The sequence below is a fragment of the Rhinolophus sinicus genome, linkage group LG13 (genome assembly GCF_036562045.2).
Source record: "Rhinolophus sinicus isolate RSC01 linkage group LG13, ASM3656204v1, whole genome shotgun sequence".
In the NCBI taxonomy this organism is placed as follows: domain Eukaryota; kingdom Metazoa; phylum Chordata; class Mammalia; order Chiroptera; family Rhinolophidae; genus Rhinolophus; species Rhinolophus sinicus.
Genome location: NC_133762.1, coordinates 12764816 through 12780777, shown reverse-complemented (window position 1 = coordinate 12780777; position 15962 = coordinate 12764816). Strand labels below are relative to the sequence as shown.

Genomic DNA, 15962 nt, shown 5'->3' with positions numbered 1-15962 from the left:
TTCTCCCTACCAGGCCAGGCAAATGCCACTTCATGATATGGTCCGTTGGGGACCCTCAGACAGGGGGCCTAGGGGGCCATGTGTTACAGAGCCTTTCCAAAAAACACCATTTCTGTGTTTACTTAGAGCCTGCTCTGCCTAGACCCAACAGGACCCAGCTGCTGAGCTGGGAACACAGTCTCAGAACAGGATGGGGCCAGCCTCCCCCGGCTGTGAGTTCACAGGCAGGAAAACTATGGCTCTGGAGTCAGAGTGCTTGAGGTCAAAGGCCAGTTGGGTCAATTTATAGTGTGACCTTGAATAAGTCACTTAACTCCTCTGTGGCTCAGAGAGATCATAATAGCATAACTATGGAGTTGATTGTTACGAGGATTTCACACAATAATGCATGATCAGCGTGTAGCCATTATCGCACAGACACACTCTGTGTATTTGTTGTTTGTTGCATAAATTTGTGACTGGTGAATAAACTGGACGTAGTTCTCAGTGCGTTCAGCCATTCTCAATCCTTTTATAAAATCTCTCAAAAAAAGAAGCCTCCTTCAGGTATGGCCACACCCAGCTATCCAGCCATTATAAGCATCCAGATTCTGGGGTTCTGGAGACTGGCAGGCGGCACCCCATAACATAATGAGATCTCAATCCAGACTGTAGGAGCCCCTGGAAGATTGAGGGATGGACACAAGAAGGTGCATAAACCCCCAAATTGTACTATGCACTAATTTTGTGTCTGCAGATTTCTGGGAGAAGGACCATGACTTTCATCAGAAAGGCTAAAGATGGCCTCCGCAGGCTCCCCAGACAGTGCAGCCACTCCCAGACAAACTCAGGGCCTCCCCGAAACCTAAGCCACTGGGACACAGATGGGAGCAGCTCAGCTCTGCATCTCTCTCTGGGCTTCTCTCTCTGGGTGAGAGTCAGGGCTTCTCCAAAGTGAAGAGGGGATTCAACAATAAAATGGTGAGAGCACATTAGGAAGTGTAATACCCCAGTGTATATGATGTGTAATATGACAATTGGCCATAATAATAAGCTGCCTGCAATCTTATCAGGGAGACGAGCCTCATGGCGGAGCGCGCAGATCTGCCCTTTCACAGACCAAGCCAGGGGGATGGCAGAACTGGCCGTGAAGGTGTGTGCGGACGCCACGGTGCAGCACCTGCAAACATGGCCAAAGGAGCTGCAGGATGGGTGAGTGCAGGCTCTGTCGCTTATCAACCAGATGAGCCCTTCGCTTCTCTATGCCTCAGTTCTCCATCTGAGAAATAGGGTTCTGTGGGACGGTGGTGGCCGCCTGAGCTGTCTCCCTCCCAGGATGGCTGTGAAGAGCCATGAAAGTGGGTAATGTGTTTGGTGTCCGCTTCAGCAGCAGCTGGGCCGAGGTGGCCTGGCACTTCCTCCCTGGGTGCATCCGTCTGATGGGGTACTTGCTTCCAGTACTTCCCAGAGCATGACAAGCATAACCGTCATCATGCTTTACACACTCCTTGCTGAGAGCAGGGCTACCGGGCCGTGGGTGAGTGGGATGGGGCAGGCATGAAGGGCAGTGGGTCACTCCTCCTGGGAGGGCTAGGGTTGGTGGTTGCCTCCCCAATGCTGCTCAGAGTTTCTCAGGGGAAGGACCACAACCCTTCTTCTCCCTGAGGGCCAGCAATGGGAAGGGGGCACCTCATGCCACGGACAAAGACCTTCCTGCCCTCAGAGGAAGGCTACCCTGATCCCCAGGCCCCAGTCTGGGGTTGGCATCTCCAATTTTTCAAGCCTAATTTGCTCTGTGATCTTGGGCGAGTCATTTCCCCTCTGTGGGCCCCACCAATACAATGAATGATCCCATTTGCCCACCCCCTCAGACGTTCCAAAACTATAAAATGTTCAGAGCCGTATCCTTTTCCATAATCAGAGCTGCGTTCCTTTAATTTGACAAAAATGCGAGTGGCCCTGGTAGATGAGTCAGCAGTCCTCAGCCCCAGACCTGTACACCCACGTGGCTTTGGGCACCAGGGGCAAGTCCTACCAAGCCCCCCAGAATCAGAGTCTCTCTCGGCCTCTGGGCGGGCAGCACCTGGAGATTTTTAAGAGGCTACCAAGGAAAGGAGCTCAGACTATAGAAGGCAGAGGAGGGGAGAACACAGACTCTTCCCCACCCCAATACCTGACACAATGAGTCACAATGACAAAGTGTTTATGAAACGAATGTGCCAACAAACCAAGGGATAATCCCCACAGCAGTGGCCTCCAGGCCCTCTGTACTCATGGTCCTGGTTGCACTGGGTGTCGGACTAGAACACACTCCCAGCTGGGGGTGCAGGGTGTTTCAGAGATGGCAGGAAAGGGAAGACCTGTAGCCCCTAGCAAGGGGGGCCTCGACGGGGTGACTCTCCTCTCCCCTCCTCCCTGCACATTTGAGGGTAAGGCAGGCTGGTTCCTGTATTAGAACGAGTAGGGTGACTGCAGGAGTTGCTAAATTAACTGAGCAGGATGGGAAGAACATGCAAAGCCACCCTGCCTACTACCAGGAAAGGGAAGGAAATCACATGAGGGCACAAGCTGAAAGGGATCAAAGGCAGCATCCTTGCCACTAATGGCTTCAGGATAGAGACAAGTCAGTGAGAATATGAATCGGATATAAAAAGAGCACAAGGAAGAGACCATTTAAAAACAATGTCAGGAAATGCAAAGAGAGCTTGCCGAGGGGAAGATGCACATTAAAGACCAAAGCAGGACCACTGCACATCTAAAAACTGAGTTACGCTATGCTGCACATACATCTGAAGACCAAATTAGTAGCAGAGAGAAACTTGAAATCATCACAATGAATTCAGAGAAAAAGGACAAATACTTTCAAACAAGAGAGAAGATGATCGTCATGGAACCCAGACCTTCCAACACACGTGGGGGCAGAGTCCCTGAAGTCGATTATCCAACAGCTAAAGCAAAAGAATATTTCGAGAAACTCCCTGGAACGAAGGAAGAACCGAGTGTACGGACTGAGAGGGCACAAGACATGATCAGCATCAGGAACAGACTGAATCAGCTGGGTTACTGAAAACTCTTGAGGCACCAAGAGGAAACTCCAAGTCACAAGTCACCAACAAGGGGAGAAAAAGCCGTCTGGCCTCTGATGTTTCCACAGCAACCGTCAATACCAGAAGACAAGGGAGCTGAGTTGTCAAAGTTGTGTGGAAAAGCGGAAACCAAGACTATTACACCCACCAAGGTTGTTCCAATTCATGGACAACATGGAAAAGGTCAGGGAAAAAGAGCACCCATGAGCCTTTTTGAAACAAAAATTACTTGGCAATGAAATCTAGCTACCCTTTAAAAAAGGGTCAGCTTTTTTTTTGAAGGTATAATCATGACTCATACAGCATAAAACGAATACATGTCAACATTGCATTTAACTAGTCGAATAATTAGGGAACCAGTAATCTGTTCCAGGCGGTTCAAAGGAAAACTGGACCAGCATATAGATCCCTCGGCAGGTAAGGAATGCTCACGTGATTGTCCATGGACGTGCACAACTGATCTGTAGCCGCAGGGCAGCCATCATTGCGTTGCACTGGACGAAATGCGCTTACGTTTCTGTGGACAAGGATAATTTGCATTGCCACGAGTTTTCTACAACTTAGATTCGCCCAAAGACCAAAAACCACCATGAAAAGCATGGGTGCCTACATCCAGGACACCCAATAGTCTCTCTCCTTTTTTTTTTTTGGTCCATTTTTAAGTCTTGTCACTTTTTCCTGAACAACGAACAAGAGATGACTCCAGATGCAAAACTCTGGGACAAAATGTGCTTAAAATACGCGATGGAATCTGTTTAAACGCAGGACTGAGATAAAATTCTAGGAGAATTGTGGTTGCAGAACAGAGTAGAAGTGTTGTAAATCTTGACCAAGTGAACATACTGGAATCAAAATCAGGAGCTGGGGGAGGGTACGCAAGGGAAGTAGTCACCTTTTTCATCCCAAGAAATGAGTGAGCCTGCCTCAAGTGAACCAATTACTCTTCTCCCCCAAGACTCCAATCTCTTAATGAGTTTCATAATCTTTTTTCTTAACGTGAGAGAAATTCATTATGAACTAATCTCTCTTGTGGAGAGTAAAAATTTATCTAAGAGTCAGCAATTTTTCTGCCTTTTTTTTTTTTTCCTGTTAAACTCAAGAAAAACCAAATACTTTTAGTTTAAAATATAGCAGATGTGGTACAACCCCATCTTTTAAAACTATTTAGACCTACTCACCTTTCTCTCTACCTGTACCCCTCTCCAAAGTTCTCTGTGTATAGATGACATTCACCAAATGTCAATGCTGGATGGTGGGTTATATTATGTCAAGCATCTACTCTATGCCAGGAAGGTCTACGTACTGGGAAGACAGCAGAGAACAGAATGAGTGAAAATCCTGCCCTGCAAAGCGGCATTCTAATGGGGGGAGTTTGTTTCTTCCTTTGTTGTACTTCCCTGTATTGCTTGTTTTGTTTTATTTGAGAATGAGCATGTATTGTTATAAAAACAGTGGTTCTCTCTCTCTGTCTCTCTGTCTCTGTCTCTTTCTCTGTCTCTCTGTGTGTGTGTCTCTCTCTCTCTCTCTGTCTCTCTCTCTCTCTCCCTCTCTCTCTCCCTCTCTCTCCCTTTCTCCCTCTCTCTGCCCCTCTATCCTCCTCTCTCTCTCTCTCTCTCTCTCTGTGTGTGTGTCTCTCTCTCTGTCTCTCTCTCGTCTCCTGAAGAGCCAGTGTTGAGAGCCACTGCATTTTAAGCTATATGAATCGTTGATATTTTAGTGTAAATAAGATTTTCAGGAAGACAGTGTGAGGGTCTGCAGGTCCCAGCTGGGCGGCTAAATCTTGGGAAGAGCTAAAGAGGGAGTCCAGTCCCTCTCAGCTGGAAGAGCCACTGAGCTTGTCTCCTGAGCCCCTCTTGCCAGAGGTTCCTGTCCCGTGAGATAGATGCCCATTCTAGCTGGCACTGGACCCAGGCAACAGGGACCCAGCCCAGCTTTGTTAAGTACCTGGGACGTGCCTGGCCACGGCTCTGCTCCCTGAGCCCCATCTGACTCCCATCACCCTGATCTCTCACTCCCACCTCTTGGCGGAGCCCTGCCTGCTGCCCCTCTCCATCTGCACCCTCACTGCAGCCACACTGGCCTGAGCTCCCCTTTCCCTCACCACCCGGCCTTTGCACATGCTTCTTCCTCCACCAGAATACCTTTCTTTCCTGCTCTCCTTCCCTCACCCCCAGATCCCTTCCCTTCCCTCCTCTGGAAACCTTTCCTGCCATACCTCCGAATGCCGAAGGTCAGGCCCCTGCCACTCGCTAGGAGCACCCCCGTGGCCCAGTCCCCCATGAGGCCTTGGCGCTGGGGAGGCAGGAAGGCACCTGGGGGGGTCTGGGCCTTGGCCTCTGACCTGCGGGGCCGCGTCAGCCAGGTCCTTTGTCCTCGCTGACTGTTTCCTCCTCTGAAAAATAGGGACATGCTGAAGTCTTCTTCATGGGGTCCTGGAAAGGAAATAAAGAATACAATTATATTTTCATTTTAAGGTTTGTTAAAAGAATGACAGTGAGATATGAGCTTAAAGGAGGAGGGGGGGAAATGAAAAGGGGAAGTCATCAAGTCAGGGAAGAAAAGTGAGAAAAAGTTTAATTGGAAAAAAAGTCTAACTTTCCTAGGAGGACAGAGGTTCTCTCTGGATTCAGCGGAGGGTCTGTGTGCGCCCCACTCCTCGCAGAGCCTCGGGAAACGTTGTCCCACAGTGTCCACCAGAAGTTCCCCCCAATGATACTCTAGTCACATAGAGAGATCAAGGAGCAAACAGCGTCAGGGCAAATCCCCAGCAGCAGGGGGAGACCTGAGGTCGCCTCTACCCGCAGCCCTGCTGGGTGAATCTCGGGGCAGGCGGGGGTGACGGCCAGGGTTGTCACCACTGTCACCTTATGTGCCTCCTCCTCCCTCAGGAAATAGTGCTGTGAACTCTTCCCCTCGGGTGTGTCGTCTGTGGGGGCGGCCTGGGAATCCGCAGTTCGGTGCACCCCAACACCTACATGGAGCAGGTGACTGCGCCCCTGCTCCTCCCTGCTCCCCCCAGGGCCCCTCCTCCACCCAGCCCTACCTCCAGTGTGCACCCCACTGCTTCCCAGGGGGCAAAACTGGACGTCACAGTCACCTTTGCTGGAGGCTCACTCTGTACCAGGTATTCATTTCACCTGTGATGGGTCAGTTGTCCTCATTTTACAGATGAGGAAACAGACCAAGAACAGGGAATGAGGTCACTCAAGGCCACACAGGGATTGGCAGGCACACCTGGCACTGTGCCCCAGCCCCAGTGCCAGGCCAGGCACGGAGCAGTGCACACAGGGGGCCCTGAGTGAGGACGCTGGGGCGGGGGATCTCAGGGACGAGAGCCTCCCCCACCCAGGCATTTGTAGCAGCCTCAGGGCACAGGATGGGCAAAGCACCCACATGGGGCACATGGGGGCACAAGAGCTGCCCCTCCCATATGAACACACCAGGCCTTGAACCCCTCCCCCCACCCCACTGGACATGCAAACTAGTTCTGGCCTTTTGCTGAGACACGCGGTGTGATGACCACCCTGGTCCTGCATCCCTGTGCCTGCCTTGTGCGTAGGAGAAGTTCCCCCAGGGCTGGGCTCTGACCGGCCCCACAGAAGGGACACTGGCCTCTCACCCAGTACTGACCCAGGCCTGCAGCAGAGCCAGCCAGTCCCCAAGAGTCAGCTCCCCAAAAAGAATGTCAGGAACCACCAACAGGGCTTTCTTCTTTCCAGATCTGGGGTTGGCTGGTTGGGTTTCTTTGGGCAGTGCTGGGCTCCAGTCCTGGGTGCAGAAGGTACAAACCCGGTCTGGGCAGATTGTTACACAAATCAAAGGAGGAAGCAGAGCTTGGGGAGCAGTGGGATTTTGGGGCTCCCTCGCAGGGAAGAAGCTGATTGAGGAGCACACACATACACACACTCAGACACCCCACTTCCTGCAGGAGGCCTTGAGGGGTTCAGGGAAGGGCTCACTGACTGCCCGGTCCCAGGGAGATGGGTCCAGTTACTGCCCCACCTGCATTCCCGGAAGTCCATCAAGAGAATCTGTGAGCTCAGAGTCCAGTCTGAACATGGGGTGCCCACATAGTGACCCCCAGTGATGCAGGGACATCCTCGGGCCTCCTCTGTGCCCACAGCACCTTGGACGCCCAGCCCAGCCCTGGCCCTTCCGCATGGTAGTGTCTCCTTAACCATGAGCTCCATGCCAGCAAAGTGGGTCAGGGTTACCGCCTCTCCCCCAGGCACCCAGCACAGAGCCTGGCACATCATAGACGCCCAGTGCTGTGCAGCATGAACACCCCACATGCCCTACCAGCGATGAGCTGGGCACAGAGTAGTGCCTGCCTGGCCGAGGAGCCCCCCAAGCAGGGCCTGTCCTTGGGGATGACAAGTAAGGGGGCTCCACCATTAGCACTCCAGATGGAGCTGCCAGCAACAAATCGATAAGCGGGAAGAGAAAGAAATGGAGAGAGTCCACCCACCCCGCCTCCCAAACTTGAGGCTACGGGGCCTGAAGGGCTAGGGTAGAGGACCCCCAGCCAGTTTCCTTCAATGCTGGATATATTACACAGCGTTCCTAGACGGAGGGTCCAGCTTTTTGCCTCCTGTTCAGGAGTTTTTAGCTAATTGATTTAAGGGCTCTTATGTTGAGGATAGGCAATTCTAATAAGCATTTGTGGAATCTCCCTGGTTTCAGACACAAGGCTTCATGTGTCCCCGGCCATCTCTGCTCTTGGTGAGTTTTGCCTGCGTTTGTGCACAAAGTGAGCTCATTAAAGGAAGAGGCCCATAGCCAGTGCCTGCTCTCTGACCTGCGAGGGATGGCATCTCCAGTGGCGGCATCAGAGATTCGACAGATTCCACCGCAGAAGTGCATTGAGCTCCCTGCAAACACCAAGCAAGGTAACACCGAGTCACACAACCCATGGTTGTACGTGCCCAGCAATGCCTGGCAGTTGATCACCAGCGTGTTTTCATTTTACTCCAGCTTTCCCCACCCTTCATGAGGGGGGGCTGATAATCAGCCTGTTTCCACAGCTCCGGATGGTCTGCTCTGATAAGGATCCGGGTCAGGCCACCCATTGCTCAGTGGCAGTGCTGAGAGCAGGCCTCTGGGCCTTTGCACACATGTCCCTCTGCCTGGGGACCCCTCTCACTGTCATCCTTTAAAAAGAGATGAAATCACGACTATCAGACATATAAAAATGAACACATATTAAAGAGTCCAATGTTACTCCTAAATCAGTGAGGGAACCAGGCAGATATTATCTCCATTCCAAAGAGAATGTGAAGAACAGACACATTTATTGATCAGGAATATCGAATGTGCAAATGGAGGCAAAATTGGGGAGGGGGAAGTCAATTGGTGTTCCACAGGACAGCTCAGAATCTGCAGTCAATAGGCGAGAATGATTTTCCATCACTCACAGTTACCTACAGTCTGCAGAGTTTGCCCAATGGCCTTCCGAAAATGTGATCAGATAATCCAAGGAGTGTCCTGCAGAATCGAAGTAATGCATAGCTTTTCCGCAGATGTACAAATATTGTCCCAGCACCCTGACCACCAGAGTCCTCTCTCTGGCCACCTTAGCCCACATGTCTTCCAGGAGCCCTTCTTGCCTCCAGACCCGGGTAGAGCCATCCACTGGGCTCCCCCAGACCCTGAAACTTCTGATCACTGTTGTGTCTCCCCCATCAGACTTACAAGATTCTTAAAACAAGGTGTGCCTTCTCCACCTTTCACTGTGCCTGTTAGAACTCAAGAGACGTTTGGTGAATGAATGAATGAGAACAGAGGAACTGTACAGGACCCTAAAACCATGGGCGCCCCATGGACAGTAACAGACCTGAGTCAGCAGCTGGAGGTCAGTAGGGCTTTGCAAATATGTGTCGGTTTCAAGCTTGAACTTAATAAGGGCTCCTTAGCAATAAGGCTTCAAGAGCCAACAAGCTTAGAAATGCTGGGTTACACACCAACAGGTTGTTTGCTTTTTTTCCTTTTAACCACAGCACTTCTGAGAACCCTTATTATATCAGAATGCTCTATGACTCTCAGAAAGAGAATGCAATGTTCTAGTGTTTTCCGTGCTTATCTGATGGTGAAGCATTTTTTTTCTTTAATGGAACAAAGATGAAGGTTCTGGAGAATCCACACCGAGAAACAGCAGTATAATCCAAGCTGCCTGATTTGCTTAATAACGCATATATTATTATTGCCTGGGTCAGAACTCTGGCTCCAGCGTTAGTGTTCCTGTGACCTTGGACAAGTTCCTAATGTCTCCACAACTCGATTTCTTCGTCTATAAAATGGAACTAGAAAGAACTCGCCTCAAAGTTACTGGGAGGATTCAGTGAGTTACTGTGAGGAGAACACTTAGTTAGCATAGAGCTTGGTACAGTGTGTACTCAATAAATGTTAACTGTGTCATTATTATTTATGAAAACACGAGGTACCACTTATTGACTGCGAGTCTCTGCATCATCTTGCTTGAGGAGGAAGACGAGGCAGAGGAGGATAGGACACTTAGGAGATCAGGTCACTGGCCCCAGGCCTTGCAGCCAGCAAGTGGCTAGGTTCTTGGACCAGGTACAAAGCCCTAAGAACAAGCTAGCCAAGAGCTTGGCATAAAGTAGGTGCTTAATAAAGGCTGGTTTCTCCCACCCTACCACCCTCTCCTTCCCTTCCAGCCGAGAGTCATGCTGGGCCCCAGTCTGAAGGTCACCTCTGGCCAGGGTTAAGGCAGGATGGACAGTGCTTCAGGCCAGGGGCTCCCAGGTGCATGGGTAGGGCAGGGCCCAGGCTGAGCCTGGTTTCCCCCTCCGCCCTAGCTGAAATCCTCCCTTCCCTTTTCTCCCTCATGGCCCTCACACCTGACCCCTCTGCACCTCCCTCAGTTGTTTGGGGATTTGAGAACCCAGGGGTCCCTCCCTTCTCTTCAGCCATCTTGGTGACAGGGCTCCATTCGCAACACAAAGAAGGGGCTTAATATCATTGAATAAATGAAGGAAGCCAGTGCCCTGGGGCTTGAGTGGACTTGCCAGGCCACCTGAGGCTGTCCACAGGATAAACACAGGCCCACACAGAGCCCCACCCAGGCCCGACCAAAAATGCTGCCCCAGCTGAAGGCTTGCTCAGAGAAATGACTCAGCTCCAGTGCTCAGATACAATTTTCATGTTTTATGAACCAAAGGTGTTTTTGTTACAGCTGGGGTGATGAGCCAGCAGCAGACTGTAAACAGAGTGGTGATCTGGTCCAAAACGCTGGGTCTGAGCTCCTGCCCACAGGCAGGGCCGCTGAGGCTGTAAACGTCTCCAAGGCGGGGCCTCCTTCACGCCCAGCTGAAGCCAGCTCCTTGCTTCAGCCCTACAAATAGCATAGACCCCCCGCCCCCCAAAGTGACACACTCACCCGAGCCACTTCCTTCATTGAGGAGGGAGGCGCGTGACAGCCAGACCTGTAGCGTCAGGGGCCTGATTCTGTCCTCCCCAAAGGCCTCTGGCGGCTGGGAGACTATAAGCCTTCCATGGGCCCTTGTCCTGGGCCTCAGAATCTGGGGGCCCAGCGCTGAGCCACGGGGATGGGATGGGGGTGAACCACCACATAGCAGGGAAGATGTCCCTCCCCCTCAGCAATAACAGTCATGCTTAGGGACCATGACACATGCTCTGAAACAGCCAATAAGGTGAAATAAGGAGGGGGGTATTTAATCCTCCCTGAGTGCTCAGAGGTAAGGGCTGCAGGAGGTGGGCCAGTACCGCCCGCTCACTCACCCCCCCTGCCCACAGTCTGCATTCATTCTGTCATTTATTAGGCGCTTTCTAAGGGCCCACCTGTCAGCTAGCTTTACCCCAGGCTTTCCCGTCTCAGCAAATGGCAGCACCATCCTCCCAGCTACTTTGACCAAAAAGAAGGTACCATCTTTGATCCCAGTTTTTGTGATCCATCAGCAAATCCAGTCCGCTGTACCTTCACTACACATCAAACGTCAGCCCACTGCTCAGCCACCACCAAGGCCAAGCTGCTCACCTCTCACTTGGACACCATAGCAGCCACCTGCTGGACTCTTGACCCCTCCACCTTGGCCTCTAAAATCCATCTCCAACACATCAGAATGACCTTGTCACAGCATCATTCTGACCATACATTTCCTGTCTTCAAATCCTCCATTGGGTCCTACCAAATTTTAAAACTTTTTTAAAAATTAAGCAGCCCCGCTTTGGCATCAGGCTATAAAGAGATGAGATGAACAGAAAAAGGGCCCAGAGGCAAAACTGCATAAATGAGAACTTGCTATGACAGAGACGCGTCCCCAACCAGTGGGGAAAAGACAGGTTCATCTAAACGATGTGGAAACAAGTGGTGATCCATATGGAAAAATTAAAATTAGATCCCCACCTGCCTCCATACCTACAACTCCAGGTGGATTCAGGGCTTCATGTGAATAACAAAATTTTAACACATTTAGAAGAAAATCTAGGCGAATATTTATTTTTATGGCCTCAGAGTAAGGAATTACTTTTTTAATATATTTTTTTGTTGTTAATTACAATATGCATAGAAAAATGCACGTCATGAGTGTGCAGTGCAATAAAATCTCACAACGTGAACCCAGCTTTGTACCCTGTATGTGCCTCGGCAAAGAAATGGGACACAACCAGAAACCTGTAAAGTCCCTCATGCCTCTTGATAAGAAAGGATATCTTAGGTATGAAAAGCATCAGCCTTAAAGGAAAAGATTAATGAGCTTGACATTCACATTCTAATCTTCAGTTCAACAAAAACTACCGTAAACAAGATTAAAAGATGTGCCACAATCTGGAAGGAGATTTTTGTAATACATACAACTAGCAGGAGTATGTAAAGAACTTACGCAAATCAAGAAGAAAGACAACCATCCCCACAGAAAATTTAGCATTAAGTTGTGAACAAAATACCTCATGGAAGAAGAAACCTAGATGGCCAATGATCATGAGAAAAGGGCTCTACCTTGCTGCTATCAGAGAAATGGAAATCAACACAACAGTGACATATGTCTCACCCACATATCTTGATAAAAATTTAAAAAAAAAAGACTTGCCATGTTGGTGCCCAAGATGAGATGATAACTGAGCCTCGCCTGCCGTTCTGTTTCCGTTCTCTGGCCCACGCCCTCCTCCGTGCCCCATGGCTCCTCCTCGCAAAGGCCTGGACTGGTACAGTAGCCTCCTCTTTGGCCCCTGGCTCTTGTTCCCCACTCTGCACATGGCCTGAGAGGCTTCCTTAGCCTAGTACCGTGCTCACACCGCCTCCCTATTCACAAGCGTCCAGCAGCTCCCCACAGCTCCCAACTCTTCAGCCCAAACCCGTAGTGGTCAGTCTTCTACGAGTTACTCAAGGGAGTAAAACAGCTGTGACTAGGTTCACGGGTTCTGTGGGCCAAGAATTTGGACACGGCCTAGAGGGAACAACTTGTGTCTGCTCTGTGACATCTGGGGCCTTCGCTGGAAGACTTGAAAGTTGGGGGCTGGAATCCTGAAGGTTCCTTCACTCACAGGGGGTGATTGGTCAGCAGAAATCTTAGCTGGGTGTTGGCTGGAACTTCTACACGTGGCCCTGCCATGTGTCTTGGGCTTCCTCACAACATGGTGGATGGGTTTGGGGGGGAGGGCGAAAGAGAGAGAGAGAGAGAGAGGAGCCTTACCACCTTTTATGCCCTAGCAGTAGAGGCCACACATTTTATTCATCAAGGCAGCCACAAAGGCCTGCTCAATTTCAAAGAGAGGGGAAATGGACCCCACCTCCGGTGGGAGAACAGTAAGGTTGGAGAAGACCACATGGCCGTTTTCAGACAGTACTCATAGGAAAATAGTAATATTTCGAGCTGGAATGAGTCAGGGCAGGATCGCAGCATGCCTCGCACAGGAACCTCTCAGGTCATGTGCAGAGTGGGGAACAAGGCAGGGAGGCCAGCGCCAGGGCCACTGCACCAGTCCAGGCATTTGTGAAATGGGGCTACTGGGCAGGAGGGGAGCGCTCAACAGAAAGCCCGGAATTGCAGGCAAGGTTATCTCAGCTTAGTCACCAGCGCGGCAAGTCGTTTTCCTTCTTGGAACTTACCTTTATCACTTGTAAAATGAGCCCAAAAGTAAATAGAGGCGCTTTCTTACTCATATTGTGTACCCTTTGAGAGTCTGATGAAAGGAATGAACCCTCTCCTCAGGAGAATAAAGATGCACTCAGGCACATACATGGAAAACTGGCCTGAAAGCTTCAGAACCTTCAGAGTCAGCCTCGCCCTGTGTGTTAGGCTGGGACCTCTGGCCCCGAATGTCTGAATCCTGCCTGCACTCCTTACCAGGGAAGAGACACTGGGCAATTTACTTGCCCTCTGTGTGCCTCTGTTTCCCCACCTGTAGCAGTTAGGAATGCACTTGGCTGGAGGTAACAAAGAACCCCAACATTCAGTGACCACAGCAAAATGGAAGCTCTGTTTCTCTTGCCTGGAAAAGCCCAGATGTGTGTGGTTGGCGGTGCTCGTTCAGGAGCTCGGACAGAGGATCTTTATCTCGTCTCATAGAAAATCCCTTCGCCCTGAAGACCCCCCCTTAATCTCATTTCTCGGCGTGGAGACATGTGGCCACCCCCTCATGAGCGCGGGTGACGAGTGGAGACTGAGCAAAGTGGTTCTCAGTCAGGCCAGCATTGGGCTCTGCAGGATGTTTGCAGATGTGTGGGGACGGTTCAGGCTGTCGTCGTGATTTAGCACCTAATGGGAGGGGCTGCTACCATGCATGGGGCAGTCTCACATGAAGAGTTTTCCCCAAAAAATGCACAGAGCCACCCCCATTGCAAACCTCAGGAGCATTTCTGGTCTCTGCAGGTCTCTGTAGCAGAGGCAACGCGAAGGAAGGTCTGGGAATGAGGAGAATCAGCTCAGCCTACCCGTGGCCTCTACCACCATGTCCACCTCTGGGCTGCTCTGAGGAGACTGGGGCATTGCTCAGGTCAGTGCACAGCAAATGCTGGGATCCCCTGAAGGTCAAGAGACTAGAGATGAGGTAATCGGAGACCAGAGCATCCAGGGGCCCTGCGAGGAGACACTGCAAAGAGCCCCCCACAGGCCTGGGAGGTGGACGCGTGTGGGACAGAAGGTCTCTGCTTGTGCTCTGGTTTTCCTTGGAGCTTCTTGCTTCCTTTGAAGCCTGCCTGGCACTCAGGGGCTGCTCAGGGTGCCCTGCTACATCCTGCCATGTCATGCCACATCCCTCCCTCAGTCCCTAAAGGGACCCTGACTCAGCAGCAGACGCAGCAGGGCAGGTGAAAGGAAGTGGGGGAAACGTCATTGTTGCTTGTCACCACGTCCGTCCGCCTGGCCCAGTTCCCGGCAGGCAGGGAGTCGGCCCCCTGGTAGGTGTAGACCAAAGCCACAGCTACGCCAGTGGGTCAGCAAGGGGGTTGACAGGACTCAGGGACCCGAGAGGTCTGGATCTGACCCGCGGCCTGAGGGAGCTCCTGGGCTACTCCTCAGAGAGAGCGCGCCCTCATCCCTGCCCTTCCCCAAATTCAGGAGAAACCAATTTTCTCACTTGTCAAACTTGGCCAAGGTAGTTCAGTTCTGGTGACCACAGAGCCCGTGTGAGATGGGCAGTTTCCCACGGGAAGGTGTGGGTCACAGGCTGGGCTCTAGAAGCTGGAAGTCCTCAGGAGATTCCAGTGCCTTCCTTGAGCACTGGCTGTGTGCAGGCGTTGTGCCAAGCATTTTATAGAATTAGTTCATCCCATGCTTGTGACATCGCGGCAGGGGAGGTGTCATTATCCACATTTAATGGGTGAGGAAACTGAGGCTCAGCAAAGTTAAGCCACAGGTCAGCTCCCTTATTGATGGATCAAGCATCTGAGGCCGAGAGAGGAGATGCCCTGTCCAGTGTGGGGACCGTCCTAAAGCCAGGCTGTCCCCCTGGCTGGGCCTGGCTGCGTTGTTGGAGGGTATTGGGACTTGGTTGTGGACACAGGCCAGGGACTGAGGCTCTAATGGATATGTCGGGCCAGCAGGCATGTCCTGGGCACTGGGCCTCCCCAGCATCTGCCCACGCTGCCCGCTGACTCATGGAGCCCAGAACGTCCAAATTTTATAAGGTCAACCCAAGTGCCCTGGACTTTATGCTCTGTACTTGTTACATGTAGGACTGGATCTGCTTCTTCTGCTGGGCCTGTGGGCATGGGGCCACACACGAGCGCTCTGGCTCCTGGACCAACCGTCTCTGGTCACAGGTGACGGCTTCTGGGCCAGGAGTGGGAAGACCAGAGCTCCAGACCCGCCTTCCACACCAACGCCCTGTGCGACCTCGACCTGGTCTCAGTCTCCCTGTGCCTTGGTCTCCTCATCAGAGGAATCCTAACACTGTGATTCCTGAAGGGCAGGGATGGTGGACACACATTTCCTTTGCCCCACCCTCAGCGATGGCTCTTCCATCAGCAATAGCCATTCTGTCCCACCTCTGCGCGGATTCTGCTAGGTTAGCAATGACTGTCTGGGACACTGGGGAGAAAGACTCCATAGCTGTGTGGTGACGGATTAGCAGTGTCTTCCATGAGCAGAACCAAAAGGTGGTGGTACTTATGCTGTGTGTTTACTGTAACTGTGATCCCCCAAGCGTGCTGTCCCAAGTGAACCCTCAAGGAGTTCCCCAAATGCTCCCCAGAGGTGAGGTGCCCTAATAACCCCATTTCTGTGAAGACTTGAGTCCTTGGAGAAACTACGTAGCTCTTGAGAGGGGATTTTGCATTGGTTTATGCTTCTTATAGCCACTTCCTGTCCCAGATAACCGGTTCCAGCACCTGCTATGGGGTTTATCTGTGAGGCCACAACTGCTGCCTTGAGGCCTTCAATCTGAGGATTTCTGTCATGGAGAACAGTGCTCTCGGGCTGC

General features: G+C 51.5%; 1 long non-coding RNA gene across 2 annotated transcripts; it reads right to left on the bottom strand.

The window, feature by feature from the left end:
- Window positions 1-3379: 3379 nt before the first annotated feature.
- LOC141568297 (uncharacterized) lies at window positions 3380-7990 on the bottom strand. 2 transcript variants are annotated; one of them, XR_012491419.1, is made up of 3 exons: window positions 7864-7990; window positions 5281-5497; window positions 3380-3582 (listed from the first exon to the last, which is right to left on the bottom strand). It is a non-coding gene; the product is annotated as an uncharacterized LOC141568297 (long non-coding RNA). The 2 variants fall into 2 exon arrangements; XR_012491418.1 differs by having other exon boundaries at window positions 5407-5497.
- Window positions 7991-15962: the final 7972 nt, after the last annotated feature.